Below are 24,126 nucleotides of genomic sequence, written 5' to 3'. Positions count from 1 at the left end.
CGTGCATAGAATAATTCTTTGGACATAGTACATTCTTATTAAGTGTTTGTGGAATAAATATCTCTTTCTTGACTACACAATTCTCATTTAAGTGACACCAATTCCATTTGAATCTAAACCATTAGATTCACTGAAAATAAGGTTGAAAAAAATGTTTATGGTTAAAGTAATTAGGTTTTAAACTGTAACTGCTATTTATTTAGCATCTTTGTATTTGCTAATGTGTGTACCAAAGACTTCACATCTAATGTGTGTACCAAATACTTCACATCTAATGTGTGTACCAAATACTTCACATCTAATGTGTGTACCAAATACTTCGCATTTAATTAATCCTCAAAACAACTTTATGTTATAGCAATTTCACATATCAAACAAATCTAGACTCTCAGAGGTTAAGCAAATCGCCCAAGGACACAAAGAAAACAAGTGAGAAAACTTTACAGGAGTAAAATTTACATGCAGAAAACTAGAAAGTCTTAAGTGTGAAGTTCAATTATTGTTGCTAAACGAACACATTCTTGGAAGCATAACCTAGAACAAGAGAAAGAATCTCACAAGAAACTCCTACGATCTCCTTGTATCTTTTGCAATCTCTACTCCTTTTCTTCTCTCCAAAGACAAAAAAGCTAGCTTCTAACACCGTAAGATGCTTTTCTCTATTTTGAAGTTTAAGTGAATGTAGTCATATAGTGTATATTATTTTGTGCCTTGATTATTTTACTTAGCAACATACCTTTATCACTGAATAATATTCGTTGTATGAATGTACCACAGGTTGTTCATCCATTTACCTATTAAAAGACACCTTGGATGAGTTTAGATTTTGGAAATTACGAATAAGTATTGAGAACATTCGCCCATAGTTTTGAAAGGGGACATAAATTTTCAAATCATTAGGTAAATACCTTACAGCACAAGTGCTGGATCAGACTGGTTCACTTTTTAAGAAACTGCTAAACTGTCTTCCAAAGTGACTGTACCATTTTGTCTTCCCACCTGCAATGAATGTGAGTTCTGGTTGACCTGCATCAGCTCTAGAAATTGCTATTGTGGGTTTTGTATTTTACTCATTCTAATGAGTGCCTAGTGGTATCTTATAACTGTCTTAATTGCACTTTTCTAAAGGCAAATGATGCTGAGTATCTTTTCACATGCTTAATTCCATCTGCATATCTTCTTAGGTGATACGTCTGTTGAGAAAATTTGCCTTTTTTTTTTTAAAGATTAGCACCTGAGCTAACAACTGTTGCCAATCTTTTTTTTTTTTTAATTGCTTTTTCTCCCCAAATCCCCCCAGTACATAGTTGTATATTTTTAGTTGTGGGTCCTTCTCGTTGTGGCGTGTGGGACACCGCCTCAATATGGCCGGATAAGCGGTGCCATGTCTGCACCCAGCATCAGAACCAGTGAAACCCTGGGCCGCTGAAATGCATCGGAAGAACTTTAACCACTCAGCCACAGGGCCGGCCCCAAAATTTGCCTATTTTTTAATAGGCCTGGTGATTTCTCTTTTGGAATATTATTAACCATTGACTCAATTTCTTTAATAGATATTAAATTTCTTTAATAGATCATTCATAGAATGTTGTGTGAGTTTTGCAGTAGTGTCTTTCGAGGAATTACTACATTTCATCTAATTATGAAATTTGAGAACACAGATTTGTTTTTAGTATTCTTTTATTATTTTAATGTCTATAGGATTACTTTAATTACTATGGGCTACTCTTTCATTTCTAATATTTGTAATTTGTGCATCCTCTCTTTCAATTCTAGGTTAGCCCAGCTAGAGGTTTATCAATTTTATTGATTTTTCCAAGGAACTCGCTTCAAATTTCATTGAATTTCTCTATTTTCCATTTTCATTGATTTATGCTCTATTTTTTAGTGCTTATTTTCTTCTGCTTGCTTTAAGCTTCAATTGCCCTTCTTTTTTTCTACTCCTAAGATGAAGCTTAAGCTATTGAGTTTATATCTTCTTTTCTAACATAAGCATTTAATGCTATTAATTTCCCAGTAAACACCTTTTCCAGTGCATCCAATAAACTTTGATAAGTGGCAATTTCTTTCCTGTTTAGTCAGAAATATTTTTAATTCATCTTGAGACTTCTTCTTTGGTTAATGGATTATTTAGAAGTGTGCTGTTTTATTTGCAATTATGTGGGGATTTTCAACTTTCTGTTACTGATTTCTAATTTAATTCCACTGTGGTCTGAAAATACACTTTATATGATTTCTATTCTTTTAAATTTGATAGTAAGTTTTATGGCCTGAATGTAATCTATCTCAGTGAATGTTCCATGTGAGACTGAGAAGATTCAGCTGTGGTGGGATGGAGTATTCTGTATCAATTAGATCAAGTGGATCAGTAGTTGTGTTCAGACCAATTATATCCTTACCGATTTTCTACCTGATTAATTCATCAATTATTGAATGAAGGGTGTTTATCTACAACTGTAATAGTATTTTTGTCTATTTCTCTTTGCAGTTCTCTCAGTTTTTGCCTCACATATTTTGACATTCTGTTCTTACGCATACATACATCAACAGTTGTTATGTCCCTGGAGAGCTGGCCCCTCTAACATTATGTAATGCCACTTGTCATCCCTGATAATCTTTCTTATTCTAAGGTCTGCTTTGTCTGAAATTAACACAGCTACTCCAGCTTTCTTTTTATTAGTTAGCATTGTATAATTTTCTCTATTTAACCTATCTGAATCCTTATACTTAAAGAGAGTTTCTTGTAGACAGCATATAGTTTGGGTCTTTTCTTTTTCATCCATTCTTAACAATATCTGCTTTTTCAGTTGGTCTGTTTAGACCATTCACACTACATTTGAAATGATTATTGGCACAGTTGGATTAATATCTATATATTTGTAATTGTTCTCTATTCATTATACTTATTTTTTGTTTCTTTTTTCTACTTTTTCTTTTTAATTGAAGATTTTATATGAGTCCAGTTTATCTCCTCTCGTTGCAATTGTATTTTGAAAAACAAAATTAGTGGTTGCTCTGGAATTTGCAACATACATTTACAACTGCTCTAACTCAAAACTGTGGCTTAGAATTTCGGTTTCTATAGAATCTTCGACAAAGAACAATAAATCTGTAGTAAAATGACAGGCAAAAGGAAAGCAGTTTTAGACTTCCAAGGGTAGCAAACTGTGGGGAGGTAAATATATGGGAGGAAACTAATGGAGGAAGGTTTGTTTGTGGATTCTTCTGGTGCCATCTGTGGACTGATAAGATTCTGTCTCCAGTAAAAGAATTTGTATCCTGCCTTTATGTAGACAAAGGAAAGTAGAAAGATTTCCTGTGTTTCTGCTTCTTAATTGCCTTGAGTTCTAAATAATTTTTATGTCAAAAAGGCATATTTTGAGGTGACATATTGTGGTTTTCTCCATTCCCTTCTCTGATGCTCCTTCTTTATACAAGTCCAAATTTCTGACCTATATCACTTTCCTTTTCCCAGAAGAACTTCTTTTAACATTTCTTGCAAGGCAGATTTGCAGTGTTGAATTTTTTCAGTTGTCCTTTGTCTGAAAAAGTCTTGATTTATTTTTTACATTTGAAAAATAATTTTGCTGGATATGGAATTCTAGCTTGTGAATTCTTTTTTAATAATCTACTTCATCCATTCTCTTCTTGCATGTTTTCTGGTAGAAGTCCAATGTAGTTATTATCCTTGTTCTCCTACTGGTTAGATGCTCTGACACTCCACCTCTTTTCATCGTTTTCTCTTTGTCTTTCATTTTCTGCAGTTTGAAAATGATATGCTTAGTTTATTTGATCTTGTTTTTGTTTGGGGGTATTTATTTTGCTTGGCATTCTCTGAGCTTCTTACATCCTTGGTTTGGGATCCGTCATCGGTTTTAGAATATTCTCAGGCATTATTACTTTAAATATTTCTTCTGCACTGTTCTCACTTTATCTTTTTAGTGGTATTTAAATGACATATGCTAAAACTCTTGAAATTGTCCCATAGTTCTTGGATGTCCTTTTATTTTCTTTTTGTCTTGTGGTTTAGAATTTTCTGTAGATGTATCTTCAAGCTCATACTTCTCTCCACCATGATGAGCCCAATAATGAGCCTATCAAAGGCAGTTTTCATTTCTCTTTCATTTTTTGTGTTTTCACATTTCCTTTGGATTCTTTCTCAGAATTCCCATCTTTCTGTTTACACTGCTCATCTGTTTTTGCATGCTACTTTTATCATTAGATCCCTTAAAATAAAAACCATAATTGTTTTAAATTCCTGTCTGATCATTACAACATTTCTGCTATATCTTAAGCTGGTTTTGATGATTGCCTTCTCGCTTCAAACTTTTTTCTTGCCTTTTGTCATGTCTTATAATTTTTGGTAAAAGTCAGACAAGTTGTATTGGGTAATAGAAGCTGAAGTAAATTGACCTTTAGTGTGAAGAATTATGTTAACTTGATATGAGCTGGGTGTTTAACGTTTATTGTAGGTATAGACACTAGAGGCTTCAAATTCTTCTAGTGTCCTTGCCCTTGTCTCCCCTTTGGACTTTGTGCTTCCTTAGGTACTTCTTAGGGAGATGCTTTCCTTGAAGCTCTTTCAGCTGAAATCCACAGTTAGCATCCTTGAGCCATGTTGATTTAGTGGTAAGATGTGGGAGACAGGAGCATTCTATAATTTTTTTTATTAAATCTAGACATTAGTGGGCCTGTGTCTCAGCGTTGTTACTTTCACGAATGTTTTGCAAATGCTGTAGCTTTTTTCTCCTTGCCGCCTATTGCCATTCCTGACTCCACAACTCTAAATCCATTTCCTTGATGTTCATGTCCCTTATTATTATGGCCACTCCCATAGATAAGACAGAATGGATGCTAAGGGCAGGAATGGGAAAAGAGCTCTTCCTCCTGCTGGAATAAGGCTCTTGCAAAAATGTTTTCCTCTGTAGAGTAGGCTTTTGTTAAGGAAAATGCTCTGGGTCTATCTTACAATGATCACTCTTCCTCCTCTTGCCTTGGCCAGGAGAGATTCCAATCTCTCTTTTATTATGGGCTGCCTCTCCCCTTGGGAAAACTCTCCAAGTCGCTCTTCTAGGTACTAGACTAGGCAGTAGCCCCTGGTTTAATTGGCTTACCTCTCGTGGTGAGGAATATATGCCCTATGAGTGAGCTGGGGGAGGGCTCTTGGGGCCCAAGTATTATACACCTGTCATGAATAGGGTAGAGGCTTCCATCCTATGTGTGAGTGAGTGGAAGAGAGGGCTGAGTGAAGGAAGGGAAGCTCTGACCTCTTAGCCATACTCAAGAAGAAGTTAACCTGTTAGCTTCAAAGTTTGAGGGGATTAGAAATGCTGGTGGCTCACTCCTCCTAGTGAGATGAGATAGCCCTTTATTATGAGCTGAAGGAAGACAAGCCCAGTTTCCTTGTCCATACTCTCCAGGAATGGAACTTAATTCAAGTTGACTTGGGAGCAGGGGAAGTAGAAGTGGGCATTGCTCAACTGCCAAAAACTCATGGTGTTCTTACCTTGCTTTAGTAGACTTTCTTGAATAAATTATTCTTCATTTGCTGTATGCCCTTAGCACAAATCTCAGAGTCTTAAATTTTTTTTTTAATAATTTTCATCAGTTTTGCTTGTTTTGTTATGGAGTGGTTCCAGGGAGCTCCGTGTGTTGCAATCCTAGAAGCCGAATTTCTTAGCTTACTTTTATGCCATCCATATTGAATACAGTAAGTGTACTTTATTATAGGTGGAAGACTAATGATAACACAGTAGAGAAAGATGAGCACTGGCTTTGAGGCCACACACAGTTGGATATCCAACTCTACTGTTTACCTACTGAGCATCCTGGGGCAAATTACTTTATTGGGCCAAACTTTGCAAAATTGGCACAGAGGACTTTTAAAAAGCTTTTGTCTAATAGACCCACTTTAAAATTCCTGAATTATTGGAATCTAAATATTTTTATTTTCCATTTAAACATTTCAAAGTTTTTAATTAAAATAAGTAAAATTTTAAAACAAAGCACTGCCCTACACCACACCATACTTACCTCCTTACAAATTCACTGGCATATGGATTCTTCAAAATGAGGAACTGCTTACTAATTAAATAGCACTTGTGCACAAAGTAGATCACTTCCTGGGATATACATTCAAAGGGAGGGTTGAGGGGAAGGAAGAGATGAAGCCAAAAGGAACATAACTATGTACTCCCAGACTGTATTTCCTCAAACTTTGCATGCATAAGAATCAACTAGAGAGCTTATTAAATAGCAGATTCTTTTATCCAATCACCAGAGATTTTGACTTCGTAGATCTAGGATGGGTCCCTGTAATTTGAATTTTCGTAAGCATCTCAAGTGATCTGGATGCAGGTGACATAGGAAACATATTTTGAGAAGTCTAGAAACATTAGGGTTCTAGTCACAGCGGCTGAAATGCTGGGCAGGATACTGATAGCAAGTTTGAGGTATTTCACACAAAAGTCGAAAATAGAACAAGTGCCATCCAGTCATGATGGTTCAGTAGTGCCCTACCTAAAACATTTTTGGTGCCTAAGATTCCTGTCAATGACTCTGTTTTGTAGTGACTCTACCACACTCTATTATTAAAGGTTACAGTAAACAGGAGTTTGAGTTGCTTACAAAGAGTAGAAAAGTGGTGGGAGGAAAGGGGTAAAGAAAGGTTCTGTACTCAATTTTAACACCCCAGAGACAAAAACGAAGGTAAAATGAAGCAAATTAAAGTTCAGGGTTAGGTAGTTTTTAAAAACTCAGATATAGTCTGCACAGGGTGCACATGCATAATTTATGTTTACTAAAGTAGTTCTGCTCTTAAAATGTGTCATTTTGAAGAACATTTTTAATCAATAGTTTATTAAAACAATATTCCACTTGATATACTTGATTTCTGGAATTTTAAATTTTAATGTGACACATATTAATCTGTATTATAATACCTATTATAATAAAACACTCCACATGAGGCATTTTCTTATTTTATTACTTCCTAGTTCCCGGGATAATTTCTTAGTTCCTCTGATATTTAAAGCACCATAAGTACAAAACGAATGCTACTCTAAAATTTATAAAAATACGGCGTCTATTACCACTGATGTTCTTGGTTCTACAGTGGTATCTATGATGACAGAAATAAGAAATTACATGGCATTTGATGTTTAATGCAATGTATATGTCTGCAAGTTTAATTTCTCCACTGAGAAATCTCTAGAGAATTGGAATGGAAAGATATGTTGAACTAGATAGTTTCCAAGATGTAGATTCTCTCTCAGGATGAGAAAGAAAAATTATGCACATGTACACACACGCATGCACACATGAATGTATAAACACAAAATTATAAGCATGACAAAAGGCAAGAAAAAATGTCTGAAGAGAGAAAGCAATCATCAAAACCAGTTTAAGATATAGCAGAAATGTTGTAATGATCAGACAGGTATTTAAAACAATTATGGTTTTTATTTTAAGGGATCTAATGATAAAAGCATGCAAAAACAGATGAGCAATGTAAACAGAAAGATGGGAATTCTGAGAAAGAATCCAAAGGAAATGTGAGAACACAAAAAATGAAAGAGAAACGAAAACTGCCTTTGATAGGCTCATTATTAGACTCAACATCGCGGAGAGAAGAATTATGAGCTTGAAGATACATCTACAGAAAATTCTAAACCAAAAGACAAAAAGGAAAAAGAATGACATCCAAGAACTATGGGACAATTTCAAGAGTTTTAGCATACGTCATTTAAATACCAGAAAAAAAGGTAAAGTGAGAACAGAACAGAAGAAATATTTAAAGTAATGATGACTGAGAATATTCTAAAACTAATGACGTATCCCAAACCACAGATGCAAGAAGCTCAGAGAATGCCAAGTGAAATAAATACCCCCCAAACTAAAACAAGATCAAATAAACTAAGCATATCATTTTCAAACTGCAGAAAATGAAAGACAAAGAGAAAACGATGAAAAAAGGTGGAGTGTTAGGGCATCTAACCTGTAGGAGAACAAGGATAATAATTACATTGGATTTCTATCAGAAAACATGCAAGAAGAGAATGGATGAAGTAGATTATTAAAAAAGAATTCACAAACTAGACCTGTTTCATTTTATCTTTTCCTGTTTGGGGTAAAGAAACAGTTGCCTTACCAATCGAAAAAGTCTCTAAATTTATAAACTATACTTCTTTTCTTGCTTACTTCAAAACAACTAATTCTTTTCTGACCTCAGTTTCTAATAATATTTGCAGGACATAGCTTATAGTAAACATCAAATACTTCCAACATTCTGTGCTGCAACCTCTTCCCTCAAGATATAAGTTCATTAAGGTAACAATTTTATCAATTTTCCACCAACATAGAACTTTCATCAACAACCTTCCGGGTTCTGATAACAATTTCCTTCCTGTCCTCCCCCTGTTCCCTAAACTAATACCAAATATTTCAGTATTTGCATCAGAATAATACCCTGATTCTCACACCAATTTCTGTACCAATCAGGATGCCCTTGGTTATGCTAAAGTAATATCACCAATGATAGCGGCTAAAAAAGCAACAGATGTTTATTTATTGATTACGTGATATATCCATGGTGAATCTGCCAGAGTCTGTGCTATGTATCCTTAGTCTACATCTCAGATGGAGACACCAGCCACTACCATTGCTAATGGTGGTAGCAGAAGGGAAAAACAGTCTAAGATCTTGAACCAGCAATTTAATGTCGGGCCTAGAAGTGACACATCCCATCTGCTCACAATGTATTGACTAGAATGAGTTCCATGGCCTCACCTAATCAGAGGACCAAGAAGTTCAATTAATCTGGGTGTCTTAAAGATGGAGAATTACAGTGAAATAATTGGCAAACAGTCTACTATAATGACAAAGTAGAATTTATCTCAGGAACGTAAAGGTGGTTTAGAAGTAGGGGCTGGCCTGGTGGCACAGTGGTTAAGTTTTCACATTACACTTTGGCAGCCCAGGGTTTGTAAGTTCAGATCCCAGGCATGGACTTAGCACTACTCATCAAGCCGTGCTGTGGCAGCATCCCACATAAAATAGAGCAAGATTGGCACAGATGTTGGCTCAGTGACAATCTTCCTCAAGCAAAAGGAGGAAGATTGGCAACAGATGTTAGCTTAGGGCTAATCTTTCTCAACAAAAAAAATATGATTATTTAGCTGTATAAAACTCTACCAGTGTATCAGTCAAGATAAAATTAATACAGAAATATAACAGTATAAAACACAGATGTCTCTCTGCACGCCACATGTTAAAGGTTTTAACACTGGAAATTGGAAGATTGCACAGTTATTGGAAGAAGTGATGGAGTAAAGCTCAGAGAAAACTCTGCTAAAAGTCCCAGCCAACACTACAGGATCAAATGGTTTTCAAGAATTTACTGATGACCTGCTATGACAAATCTAGATAACTGTGAGGAAGCTCTTCCATTTAACTCAAAGTGCATTAACAAAGTAAGTAATTCTCAAGAATCTTACCTGGAAGTACCACATGAGAATGTGTCTGTCTGCAATATCTACTCGGAATAATGGTCTCTCCTCTTACACCTTCCAGATCTTCTATGAGGCCCTTTCATTGTCAGCTTTTAACCTAGAACAAGATAGATGAAGAGGATTTTAAGAAATAATCATTCCTAGTTTCTTCTTTGTGAAGCAGAAAAGATCTTAGAATGGGATGATGGTGATGCTTTGTTGACAACAGACAACTCAGCACGTAAATAAAACTATGTGATCCTATCACTAGATACAGAAAAACATTGGTAAACATCAACATTCATTTATAATGTAAAAGAAAAGTCCTCAGCCAACAAGGAGAGAAAGAAACTTCATACATGGAGTCTATTTACCAGAAATCCATAGCAAACATCATTATTAATGGTGAAAAAGTAGAAGTGCTCACATTAAATAAGAAACAAGAGAGGGAGATCCAGTATCATAATAACATTTTGACATTTGCTCCAAGAGTCTTAAACAGAAATGCCTCATGGACTGGTGATCCAATCTAAATATCTGTGAATTCTAGAGGTTGTTACTTAGCCTACTTAACATTTTCATTTGGATGATCAATGGCCATCTGGCATTTAACATGTGAAAAATAAAACTTGTGATTTCCCTCTAACCCTGTTTGTCCCACTACTCTGGTTCTCTATTGCTCTGTAACAAGCCATGCCAACACTTAAAGGTTTAATGTAACACTTTATTATTATTATTAATTATTATTACTGTTATTCCATGGCTTTTTGAATTGACTAAGCTCAGCTGGGTGTTTTCACTCAGAAACTCTTATGTGGTTGAGGCAGACGGTGTCTGGGGAGGAGACCTTTGAAGGCTTCTTCATTCATATGTCTGGCACCTGAGTTGGACTAGTTGGAACATCTGTGGGTTCTTGGGCTTCTCTCTTTCCAAGTGTCGTCTCTATGTGGCTTCCTCACATTAAAGAGGTCTCCGTGTAGTAGGACTTCCTACGTGATGACTGGCAACTCCCGGAATAAATGTCCCAGGAGGCTCAGGTGGAAGCTGTAAGACTTCTTATTACCTAGCCTTGAAGTTCCCAGACATCACTCCATCATACTTTAATAATCAATCAAGCAACAAACACTTGCCCAAATTCAAGAGAAAGAGACACAATCCACCTCTCGAGAGGAAGGATAACACAGCATTTGTGCCATGTTGAATGTATTTCACCCACAGTCTTTCCTATTTTAATATATAGTGACTCCATATAACTCTAGGTATACTTTATCATTTCTTTTTTATACACTCTACTTTGAAGCTGCCAATTAAACCAATTGAGTTTGCTTTTGAAATAGAACCACTCTGACCATTGTCAGGTCTTCTACTACTATCACCTTAGTTCAAGCAACATCATATTTTACCTAAATTATAATAGCCTAAACATGAGTTATCATTATGTAGTTTATAATCCACTCAACAGAATTATCCTTCTGAAATTTAATTATCATCTCTAACAACTAAACAACTTCCATGACTTTCTATGTTACTCAGAGAAAACCCAAAGTCCCTAACTAGCTATAAAATCCTAAATTATCTGGCTACTGCTAGTTTTCTGAACATATATCTTTCCATTGCTTCCCTTGCTCACGTGGCTTTACCCACATATGTCTATTTCTCTTCTTAAAACACATCAATCTATTCCCAGCTTAGAGACTTTGGACTTGCTATTGTCTCTGCCGAATAGTCTGGTCTCAGATGTCCTTACATCTTTCAAGTCTCTATCTCTTCCTTTATTGTATTTTAGTCTTTTCATTGCCTAGAACAGAATCTAGCATATATTGAATATTGCATATATATATATGTTGAAATGCCTCACTCTGAATAAAACATTCATATTCAAATTTTTAAAAAATACAATTAATTGATCAATAAATTTTTTTGCAGTGATGTGCCACTTGCTGAGTGACACTGATATGAGTAAGATTGTTCTCTTTGTCATATTGAACTTTTAAATCTTGTATTTATTTTAATTATTTTACTAAAACCTACTGGATTTTATTTTTGTAACAATAATTATTTTGAAACATTTTAAATTCTCAAGTGACGAGTTTTAATTGCATTTAAAAATAATAGATAGTTTTAGTGCCTCGCTATCAGAGAATTCAAACTTAAATGCATCATTTTTAAATTTTTCATGAGTGTGTGCGAAGAACATGGTCCCTGAGCTAACATCCGTGCTAATCTTCCTCCATTCTGTATATGGGAGCCACCACAGCAAGGCTTGATGAGCGGTACAGAGGCCTGCGCCCAGGATGTGAACCTGTGAACCCCGCCTGCCAAAGCACAGTCTGCAAACTTAACCACTACGCCACCAGGCCAGCCGCTTAAATTTTTTACTATATTAATATTAATATATATTTAATAAATACTGAAAGTGTTTTGTGGACACTTGGACAGTCCTATTTTTTAAATATATAACAATATAGAATATAAATATCATTTTAGGTATACTATTAAAACCACGACCATCTTAATGTTACGTGATTAGACGAATTTCATAATTGTAAGTTAACTGATCTTACCGCATTGTAATCGATAATTTCATCCAGATTTCTAAAAATTTGCTTCATGCACATTACTTCATGTAATTAACCATAAATGAGTAATCAGTTTGTGATTTGTACTTCCTTCAACACAATAACAATAAAAAATAGTTCATTCCACTTTATACTATACTAGTATAATATTCATATTTCATCTGTCTCAGGATAACAATTCTTTTTGTTTAACATATTCAGAAAGTGAAAAAATATAGACACTTCTTTAATGTGTATGGTTTTTTCTAATAGAATTAATATGTTTATTGTACAATCTTTTCAAAATGCAGAAATGGGCAAAGAAAAAGCCAGGTATTACTCATAATCACAGCACATGCTACTGTAAAATATTAAATTTTAGCGTATTTCCTTCTAGGGACATGTGCACAAATGTGTCTCTGTGTATAGATACATAATTAAAGAAAATTAGGATATGTATTTGAGAGTTTCTATAACGTATTTTCATTTTTCTGAATTTTATAACATTTGTGAAGAATGCATAATATTGCACTGTATTATCAGGTTCTCTTATTTTGTGGTAATTTACTCAATGATTCCTCTAATACTGGAGATTGTGCCTGGTCCCAGTGTTTTGCTACCATCAATAATGCTGCAATAAACAGTCTTATGTATAATTCACTGTGTGCCTCTCTGATTATTTCTTTAGGATATATACCCAAAATGGAATAATTGGCCCAAAGAGTATGGATATTTTAATGATATGGATAAATGTTGCTAAGTTGCCCTCCAGAAACCTTCCATACATTTGTATTCCCACAAGCAGCATATTAGACTTCCCATTTGCATTTCTTTAAATATAAGTTATATTGGGTATTTTAATGTGTTCATTAACCATTTGTAGTTTTTGAGATTGTTTGTATGGGTGAAATTTCACCAAGTGATATTTTCCTCATTGCCTATTTTTCTTGTTGATTTTAAGAATTTAATTTTCTGAGTGACATTACAGTGAGTTGTTTTCCAATTTGACATTTTACTGTTAATATTATTATACTTTCAACATATACATAATTTGTAATGTACATGTACTCAAATTTTCCCATTTTTTTCTTTTTCTTGTTTAACCTTTCTATGATTAATAATTATTTCCATATCATGAGATTATTTATCTACCTATGTTTTCTTCTTGTTAATTTTCATTTTTATTATTTTTATATCACCAAACTAACATTTATTTTGTTTTAATTTTTTCTGAAACCTATTATTTATGAATTCTAATATGGCTCTTCTTTCAAAGATAGATTTCTTTTAATTATGGAATTTATGGAGACGTTAAGAGTTTTGATATGAATCCTTTCCAGAGCGTGGTATTTTGTCACATTTATGATTGTGGTCATGTCAGTTAGGAAGTAAACAGAGAAGGAGCAAAATATCTAAGATATAGCATTATAAAATCAAAGATAGAACCTCCATTATTAATTCAACAAATATTTCTTAAGTTTCAGCCTCCATTTTTATCCAGCAAAATACTCATTGGAAGTTAGACTGAGCACTGTAAACATTTTTAAAATATTATCATTCTTTTAGAAGGTTACTAATTTTTCTTGGCAGATAAAATTAACTCTGACAGAAAGTGAGCCTGGTAAAAATTTCCAGTAAAGTAGATAAGACTTTCAATAACTTAAGTGCAGAACGCTGTAATTTTACTCCATTCGTGATGTGTCCCATAATGTTCCAATGTCTAAATGAAGTCGTATTGTATTTCTTCCTCGGCAACAACGTGTCAACCAACAGCTTCCTTTTGACCTTTTCTTTACATAGAGTCATACAGAAAGTTCTTTAAGTGTGACCAGTGCCTAGCAATGAGTTTAATCCTCAGCAATAACACAAAATGCTGATGACTAATGAAAAAACTGAAAGATTAAAAGGAGAGAAAAAAAATCACAGTGGACTGGCCTTATTTTATGTTAAATAAAAAAAATATTTTGAAAGCCTAACCTATGAACACTTCCAAACTTTGAATCTACCATCTTCATTGTTCCATGGCCTATGAATTACCAAGCATTAGCCATTAATTCCCACATAGTACTAATATTTTTTCTTCAAGTGGTACCCACATATTTACCTATTTCTAGTAGGTCCATGGTAAACTGTCCATGGCTGATGAGACAAATGTTAAGCAGGACTTATCCAAACTATATCTTCTCCACTTTTTAAAATTTTTCTGATAACCTAACATTACTGCTAAATTCCAACCCTCTTTTAATGTAAAATTTCAGGTTTCTTCTTGATTCACTTGCTATGAAGCTTGCTGTCTGTTCATCATTCTGCTTTCTAATTCTCAGTCATCTAATTCTTAATTGTGAAAATGCGTATGTTTATGTGTTTTGACTCTGAATTTCTGCTTGAATCTTCGTGTGCCAGGATGCTAGAAACACATTCTAAATAGCGTCTCTGTGATAAGAAATACAGGTAAAACTATAACAGATTCAGGGCCTAACTCCAACCAGAGGCTTAATTCATGAGATTGTTTATTAGTTGTTTCCTGAGAGCAGAGACTTGAGATAATTACCTACAGAGGGTTAAATTTTGATGAATGTGTGAAGGAATGAAGCAGAATGTGTGGTCTTGGCAGTCTCCATCAGCCATACCTTGCAGGTAATCTTCTATAGGGCAAAGAATGATACAGAGAAGAAGGATGCAATTCCATGAGTTTACACTTTCTTCATCTTTAAAATAAAGAAGCTGAATGACTGTTTCTGAGATAATTTCTGTCTAAGTAGGCTCTTAATTTACGAGTTTATGAGAGAGTCAATGATAAACTTCCCTTTACTTTACAGATAGAATTTTCCACATCTCACTTCTGTAAAGACTGGCCCTGGTTGTCTTTAATTCAAGTAAAAGTTGCACTAGAGCCTGGAGATTTAGATTCTTTTTTCATATCTGTGCATCTTCAAAACCTAGAAGAAAATTAAAGTGTATTTCGCTAAGTATAAATTTAAAATATGAGGTATAATAGCTTATGTAATATTACACAGTTCCAAAGGGAAGAATGGTCATCCTCCCACATTGGTAAAGCAATCCATATTGTAAATGTCCAAATTTGCCTAAGCATCTGGTACTTTACAACCTTTTGGATAGAGTTCGAACGTTTTCCCATCTACAAAATTACTTTGTGTTAACACACCATGCAAAAAGATAGCACAAAGTGGGGCCTCTTTTGAGATAGGATATCTGCAAAATATCATCAATGCTTCCCTTCTTCATCAAGATGTATGATTTGGCAAGTAGCTCGCTAATTGGTCTTTATAGAGATTATTGTCTTCAGAGCTGCCAGTTGATCATGCTATTTCATTCTCAAATATAATGGGAATGTCACAGCATTTGAAATTACTTGCCAACTCTCAGACTATTCCATGGACTCTGAAGCTGACATCCATCTAAAGCAATCTGGACACAAACTTCTAATATTTTATGGAAACAGTACTCAAAAGTTTATCCTTGTTTATTTTTTAATAAGTAGCAAAGATAAAAAGCTTCTACTTAACTCCTCTGCACATTATGGAAATGGATTAACTGTGGAGAAGCACATTGATCTCAGAAGAAGTTAATTAAATTTTGGTCTGTGAAGTGATCTTAATGTCTGGGAACCACTATCTTCTACAATTTTCAGAGTTCACAAACTTTTATTAATAAATGTAAGCTTCTTTGAATCAAGTATTTACTCTCATTCTGTAGAATTTGAAGGGCCTATGAAACTTTATAAAATCCCATGCATCCACGAGACTGCCACAAAAAATAGCTATTTTTATGATAATTATGTTGAAATTTTTCTGTTTGAAACGTGGTGTGGGAGCTCTAGCTTTATAAATTGCAATAAAGTCATCACAGAAGAATATTTATTATCAACTCTATTGGTCTTATTTCCTCTTAAAAATCATTAGGCAAAAGAAGAGCCTCTGAAATATGCATTTCACCTTCTTTTAATGATAGATATGACTTATTTTAACATGAATCACTTATTAAGGCAGATGCAAATAATCTCATGAGGAATAAAGACTGAATATACAGCAAAGAAGCCAAATGTCAGAGCTGAAAACAAACCTAGAAAAGATTCGCTCACCCTCTCATTTTAAAAACAAAGAAATTGAGGCCACCATAGTATTTGTTTATCATTGAAAAGAGGGTCAATAAGTCTTCTGAGAAGCTATTTTACATGAGGGTAAATGGCAATGTTAAGTTTTCATTAAAAGAGAAATGCAGCAGCAGTTGAAAGACTCAAGAAGAGAGATTCTGCCTTAAAATATTCTAATGCAGAATGTACAAAATAACTTCCAAGTAAACAGAGCAAATATACCCTAAAAACACATTGTATCTTCCTGAAAGAAGCATAAATAGTCATCTAAAACAGAATTTTCACCCAATTTCACAGAGTTCATGGACTCCCATTTATGATACCCTGAATTCTTAAACCCTAGCTTATTAATCTTCCATTACGGTATTTATTGCATGATGCTCAAGAATTCAAACAACAATTTAATGCTACTCTAACGGAACATGCTATCTTGAAAGTTATGTTTTTTCACTCTTGCAGAGTGATTTATTTGACTAAAAAAGTGATGAAAGGAAGCCAAGCAATTTGAATAAAGGATAAGACATGATATCAAAACAAAAATATCCCAAACAAGACTGTAAGATCAGCAAAAATATAGACAAACTGACCAATGGAGCATAATAGGGAACCCAGAAACTATTCAACAACATACAAAAATTTTATTTATGGAGCTGACCTGGTGGCACAGTGGTTAAGTTCACACATTCTGCTTTGGCTGCCTGGGGTTCACAAGTTCGGATCCTGGGTGTGGACATGGCACCACTTGTCAAGCTATGCTGTGGTAGGCGTCCCACATATAAAGTAGAGAAAGATGGGCACAGATGTTAGCTCAGGGCCAGTCTTCCTCAGCAAAAAGAGGAGGATTGGCGGCAGATGTTAGCTTATGGCTAATCTTCCTCTAAAAAAAAATTATTTATTATGTGTAGCAGGCTTCCAATTCCATTTTCCCCCTCTGAACAACTGTTGTTTGAAACTCTCTTCAGTGAGTAGTTGTACTTTTGCTAAAGATATGCTGCACCACCTGTCATCTATCAGGTTTCTATATGTGTGTAGGTCTATTTCTGGGTTCTTTTTTCTTTTCCCTTCATCAGTTTTTCTACCCTTATATCAATACCACACTATGCCACTTACTCTAAATTTAACAGGCAAATTGATAACTTGATAGTGCAACTCTTCTTTTCTTGTTCTTTTTCCAAGCTATCATAGTTCTATACTTTTTCTTATAAAATGTGTAGCACTTTGTTAAATTCCACGAAAATCCCTGTTGGGGTATTTATTGGAGAAGTTTTACTGATCATTCATGATGTTCTGTGATCACCTGGGGACAATGATGTTATATAATATTAAGCTTTCTGAACATTGGATATCTTTCCATTTTCTTGGGTTTTCTCTATTGCCCTTTATTACAGTTTCATTATTCATTGTAAAAACTTCTTGCACATAATTTGACAAATTCATTCCCAAATAAAATTTAGTTTTATGCTATTGTAAATTGTATCATACAATCTATTGTTCAAATATTTGTTGCTGAAGTTAAGAAATAAAATTGGCTTTTTAAATCATATCCAGTGAGCCTTCTAATACTCTCAATTATTTATAATAAATTACCTACATATCTGTTTGTGTTTCCACATAGAAAATCATTAATGACAAATAATGACAGTTTTATTTTCTTCTTCCATTTCTTATATATTTATTTAATTATGTTTCTTATAGGACTGTGTAAAGCCTCCATTGAAAAATCAAATAGAAGAGAAGATAGAGAGTATTATTCTCCATTTTAAAGGAAATCCTTCTTACATTTACCCATTTAAGTTGCTGGTTATTAACATTTTAAGTTATATAGGTATTGTACATCAAATTAAAAAGTTTTCTTTTATTCATTCAATAAAAGGCTAATTTGATTGTCTTATATGTGCAAAGAACTCTTCTAGGTGCTTGAGCTATTTCAATAAACAGAATAGGCCAAACTCCCTGTCCTCATGAAACTTACACTCCGGAGTTCCTAGGTTACTAATAGTTTCTGTTTGTTTGTTTCATTTGTTTTTCTTAAGTATACACACATTCATTTTATAAAAACTTTTTTCTGTATCTATTGAGATGATCATGTTTTTCTCCTTTAATCTCTTAATGGAGTTAGTGACATTTAAAAATATAAACATAAATTGAAACATCCTTGCACATCTAAGAGAATCCCAGTATGGTGTTGGAATTTTTAAAATACATTGCAAAATTCAACTTGCTAATATAATAAGATCAAGAAAATGACACAAGCATATCTGGCAGAGTCACAGAAGATTTTTCCTGCATTATTTCAGCACAGGATGAAATCCACTGGTACTACATGATAGTTGTTTTATACTCAGGCTTAAATGTCTGTGTGTGCGTGTATAATTTCTGTTATTTAAAAATGTCAAACTCCTGAACTTCTAGGACAATATCAAAGTTTTCAGAAATACTGTGGTTCATTAAAGCCAATACGATTGGCCCAATCAAGAATTATTGAGCTGGGAAAACACTAAAAACTGAAGGACTTAATCTCTACACCCAAATCCTCAAAATATAATTTTATGCCATTTCTCCAGTGGACCATTCCCCTCTCTGCATTTTCCTACTCATCTTTGCTAAAATACAATATTAACCTTTTATTCACAAAGAAAGGGAGCTGATTATAGATGGCATTAACTCACCAGTTGTCTTAGTTTCTAACTTGCGTTGCTGGAAATTTTACTGAATTTACTTAGGATGCATGCATCTATATTCATGGATCAAGTAAGCCTGTAATTATCATTTCTCACACTCCCTTTGTCTACCATGGGGAATCGAGGTTATATTAGCCCCATAGAATGAGATACAGAGCATTCACTCTTTTTCTGAAAAGGATCAAATTGATATTTAACCTGAAATTTTGGTAGAAATATCCTTTAAAACCTGGACTTGTTATTTTCTTTGTAGAAAGATGTTAAAATATGACCTCTATATATTTAATGAGTCTGCCAATATTATTCAGGCCTCCCGTTTCATCTTGAGTCGGATTAGATGTTAACAAGTTAGATTTTCTTATAATTATTTTTATTCAATAAAATTTGTTGCCATAAGTTTTTGATAGTATTCTTTTATTATCCTGATAACACCTGCTAAACTGTAGTTATGATTTCCTTTTTATTTATAATGCTACTGACTTGTGAATGTTTTTCTCTTTTTCTTGGTTGGTGTTTTCAGAGGTTTGTCCATTGTTTTTGTCTTACCAAAAAGTCAACTTTTGCCTTGGTTAATCCTTTCTGTGTTTTTTAGATTTCATATGTCATTGATTTCTGATTTTATGTTTATTGTTTTTCTTTAGAGATTTTTGTATTTATTCTATTTATTGTATGCTACCACCACCCTCCATTCTTCTTCATCAGACAGAAACTTGAAGGTGCCTTTGACTCTTCCTCATGAGCCCTCCATATGCATATTTTTATCTTATAAACATCTTTAAAATCTATGCACTGCTGTTTCTTATCCCAAAAGGAACTTCAGAAATGCTATTTCTTGGCACCGACTTCTCCTTTTTTTTCCATTCACTCTATTAACTTCTCTTCAACTCCTAAAGCTTCTAGCACCTAAACCATTTCTTCATGGAATTTAGCACAGTTGTAGTTTCTCATTCTTTTATGAATTATTTGATTAATATTTTCTCACTAGACTTAAATTGTCAGGTGAACAGGAATCTAGTCTATCTTGCTCAACAATATGATCTCAGGTCTTAATAATCAATGAGTATATTTTGAAGAAATAAAGAAATCAGAACATGAGGAAATGAACTTGGCTACAGAACCAAATTATAGAGACTCAGATTTTGACTCTATAAAGTGCATTTTAATTCATGTAAGTAAAAAAATCACTGCATTTGAGAAGTAGTTCATCAGTCAGTTGGGAGAAATACTGCAGAGAAGATTCAAGAACCAGACAAAGATTACACGGGTTTGTTTTATGATCATTCCATTTTGAAGATACTAAGATTAGCATTGAGTAAAAAAAATAAATAAATAAATTCTAAAGGAAAAGAAATAGAAACATTTACAGATTTAGGAGTCATTCAATTCTTCCTTTCAGAGCACTTAATACGGCGGATATTTTGTCCTCTTAGTGATAAAGTAATTACATCCAGTTTATATGTGTTGAGTGAAATGTGTAATTCCTTAGTGCAGCTTATTAATTTAAAAAGTTATTTCATTTCTTTTCTGACTCAAGCACTCTAATCATTAAGTAGATGACAAGTGATAAACTGTTGACATGACCTGTAAGTTTTTGCTGTGTATTCTGGAACAAAAAAAGAAAAAAATACCATTAGGAATATCAAAACGGACACAACCAGAGAACTAGATACACCCTACTTGGTGAAAAGAGCAGAGGGTATTTTTATCTTATTTTATTTTATTATTAGTGTTGTTAATATAAGATTATCTTCAAATCATTCTTAAGATGGTTAAAAAATGAAGTCAAAAGAAAGAGACATAGTAGAGTATAAATGTTTAGAAAATCTCAAGATGGTTGTTTTGATTTCAAGTTTTATGTCACTGCCTTTGGGAAAAGTCTTTAAAACTCTTGTAGCCATCATGATACAAGTGAAATAAACTCCTATGCTTTAAAATGTTGTGAATGAAATTTTTATTCAGGTTACTTCTCTCAGAAAAATCAATAAATCCTTTTAATAATGTGGGTCAAGCTATTTCCACACTGGGATTTGAAAAAAACAATTTGTTACCTAAGGGAGTATTTTCTTTCTTTTCCTTTTCTTTTTTTCTATTCTAAAAGCAGTTGAAAAACATATACTGGCTCTTCAAAGATCATTGGACACACTCTCCTTATCAAATGTCTGTTCTTTGAACTAGGGAAATTAAACACTCCAACACAGCAACACAATTTGTTTACGAAAAGAAGTGAAGAGTATATTTCATGTGATCAGATTACATGCAAATTGTGAGCCACTTGGCTCACTGAATAACCAATGACACTTTTTGGCAGCAGAGAATGTGACTTCATTTTGTGAACACAATGCAAGTTTTATTTTTCACATAGAGGTTACTTACTCTTTCCATAGGAGAAATTGCCATTGTATTTTAGGCCCTAAGTCATGGATGAATCATAGTATCTCTATAATTCTATTTAGTGAAGCCATTGAAGTCCATATCACGATTGATAATTCTGTAAAACTAATTCCATGGGCCAGTGCCCCCACTGAAAATATTATCTAGAGAGAGAAAGACATATAAACAACTCCAATAAGGTTCTTTTCTGAAGAGCAGAGAAGGTTATTCAATAATAGGTGAATGTTGTGAAGACAGAGTTGGAAGCTGTCTTGTAGGACAGCTTCATAAGTGATTGACTCAAGTGGAAAATCAGGATGAGAAAGTCTAAACATATTCTAGATGTCTTTTTTAGTTTGAGTCTAAATTAGATCCCTGGATTTTCTTTACTTGCTCAATCAAAATCCTTATGAAAATTAGGCCTAAACACCAAAATATATATTTTTAAATGGTTTTCATGTTTGACAGCTTCACTAGAATGTAAGCTCAATGAGAAAATAGATGGAGAAATTAGAGTTCCTGCCACAGAGTCAGTGTCTTACACACATTTTTGACAAAAAAAAGTATTGAATAAATGAATGAAGCTCAAGTAATCTAATATTTAACAGAAAAATTACTGATTAAAAAGTTCTAGTCAACAAAAGTACATCATAAGTGTTATTGCAATTTTTGATTCATTTATTTGCAAGTAACCCATATGTTGTATTCTTTTGTACATAATGTGTAAATCAGCAAATAAATCTATAAATTATAGGAATATTCAGGTGCCTTCTTATAAAAAAGTGACCAAAAATTGATGAATGCAGTCTATTATAGCTGCTTCAAGAATTCATCTTCTCTGATAGAATGGTTATAAAAACCAAATTCTATTATACATCTAATGATAGTAGCTTATGTTTTTGGAATCTTTGCTATGTTTCTGGCATTGTTTAAGCATTTTGCATCTATCACCTTAATTTAATACTCAAACAGCTATAATAGTTTGGTAATATCATAATTCCCATGTTACAGATGAGAAAACTGAGATACTGATGACTTAATTAGATTATCTATAGTCACTAGCTATTTAGTGACTGAACTAGGCCTTGAACACAGAGTGGTGGATTCCAAAGTCAGTCCTTTGCATTATTGTATTAGATAATCATCTAACTAAAGCAATGACGATGATTATAATGACAATAGTGATAAGTAAGTAGCATGTATTGAGTACTTATTTTTTGTGAGGCACCAAGAAAAGTGCTGTTGCTTGCATGCTTTATCAAATTTAAAACTCAAAAATCTTAAAATAGTATTGCAATTATCCTGACTTTATTAATGAAGAAACTAAATTATAGTGGGCTCACTTTTATACATCATAAGTGCCAAAAGCCAAAAATTTAATTTGCTTTGAGTTAATGCCAACTTTTATTTAGTAAATATATGCTCCTGGAAAATTGAAAATATTTTTAAAACTGCACCAAAATACTACACCTTATCCTGAAATCAAGTGGTAAAGTCAATAAGTCCACCTTGGTAAAAGTATTGCTTTATATGAACAGCAAAATCATAAGCTTTTTAAAGTGGAATACAGACAGAACATTATGAGGATGAGTATTCCATGTTCCAGTTCTTTCCAATGTCTCATACTGTATACACCAAATTAAATCATTAAGATATATGTGAAACATATGGTTTAGTTTTTTATTTTTAGTTATTAAAAACAACAATTCACTTACTTGGACCAGACACAAGGAAAAAGAAAATATATGTTTTAGTTAAAGTTTTGATTGGGTAAAAAAAGTAGATATAAAAATGAAGGAACAGAACATAAAACCAAAGAATTTTGTGATTATGAAAGATCTTAAAAAATTTTCTCTTATTAACACCTCCAATGCTTTAATCTTACAGCTCCTTCAAATTTTACAAGTGTGTCTATTCTATTTTCAGAAGATTGTAATTGTTACAATGTCTTTCATATGATGTATTTAAATCTTGATTCCTTAGCTTCCAGTCTTTGTTATAATTCTTCCTTTTGGAATAATATAAATTAAAGTTATTCCCTCTTCTGTAACTACCGTCTTGAAGCTAAGATTTTCCTGTTGACCTAAACACTCCCAGTTCTTCGGCCATTAATTTGAGCCGTCACTTACGTCCCCTTACGGTGTGGAGATTCTCTGACTTTACTCTTCTGGCCCCAGTATTTTAATTCTACACTGCGGTCACATCTTCGGTTCCTGATATACTTTACCAGGTGAATAATACTTCAAGCATGGCACAACTGACCAGCAAGAAATTCTGAAGAGGGTAGGGCAGACGACAGAGCCCTGAACTGTGCCATAAAATGACAATTCCCAGCGTGACATTGTAGAATGTGTAAAAATGTCCACACTTTATTGCAGCTCCTCCACTAAGGGAAATCTCTTTCTTCCCCCCTTAAATTTAGGAAGGCCTTGTAACTTGCCCAGATGGCAAAGGCAGCATCACGTGAGTTCCTAAATAGGCTTTCTGTGTTTCCATTCTTGCTCTTGGAATCCCTGTCTAGAGCTCAGCTGAGCTGGAGAGAACTGAGCTGCGTTGCCAGGTGTGGGACTCGCCAAACAAGACAAGAAGCCCAGATAACAGTGAGAGCCAAGCCTGCAATCACTTCCTACAATAATATAAGGCGTAGGCTAAATCCGAGAAAGCCTGGACTCTTCCTGTTTCCCTGAAGGAAAGGTGTGCTAGTGAAGGATCGGGTGGATCAACACAGATGTTAGGGATCATCTCACTGCTGGAGCCCCAAACAAATGGTTCCTGCAGTTTTAGGAACCTGGGGGTTGGGGGAAGGGGAAAGAGGGGAAAGAGAGGATTAGAAAAGTGCTGAATACAGAATCAAAGTAGAAAAAAGTGTCTTCAGAGTGACCTTTATCTGACCCCTCCCTATGAAGAGGTCTCAG

This window comes from Equus caballus, chromosome 3 (assembly GCF_041296265.1).
Source record: "Equus caballus isolate H_3958 breed thoroughbred chromosome 3, TB-T2T, whole genome shotgun sequence".
NCBI classification, from domain to species: Eukaryota; Metazoa; Chordata; class Mammalia; order Perissodactyla; family Equidae; genus Equus; species Equus caballus.
Note: the sequence above shows the minus strand (reverse complement) of the source record.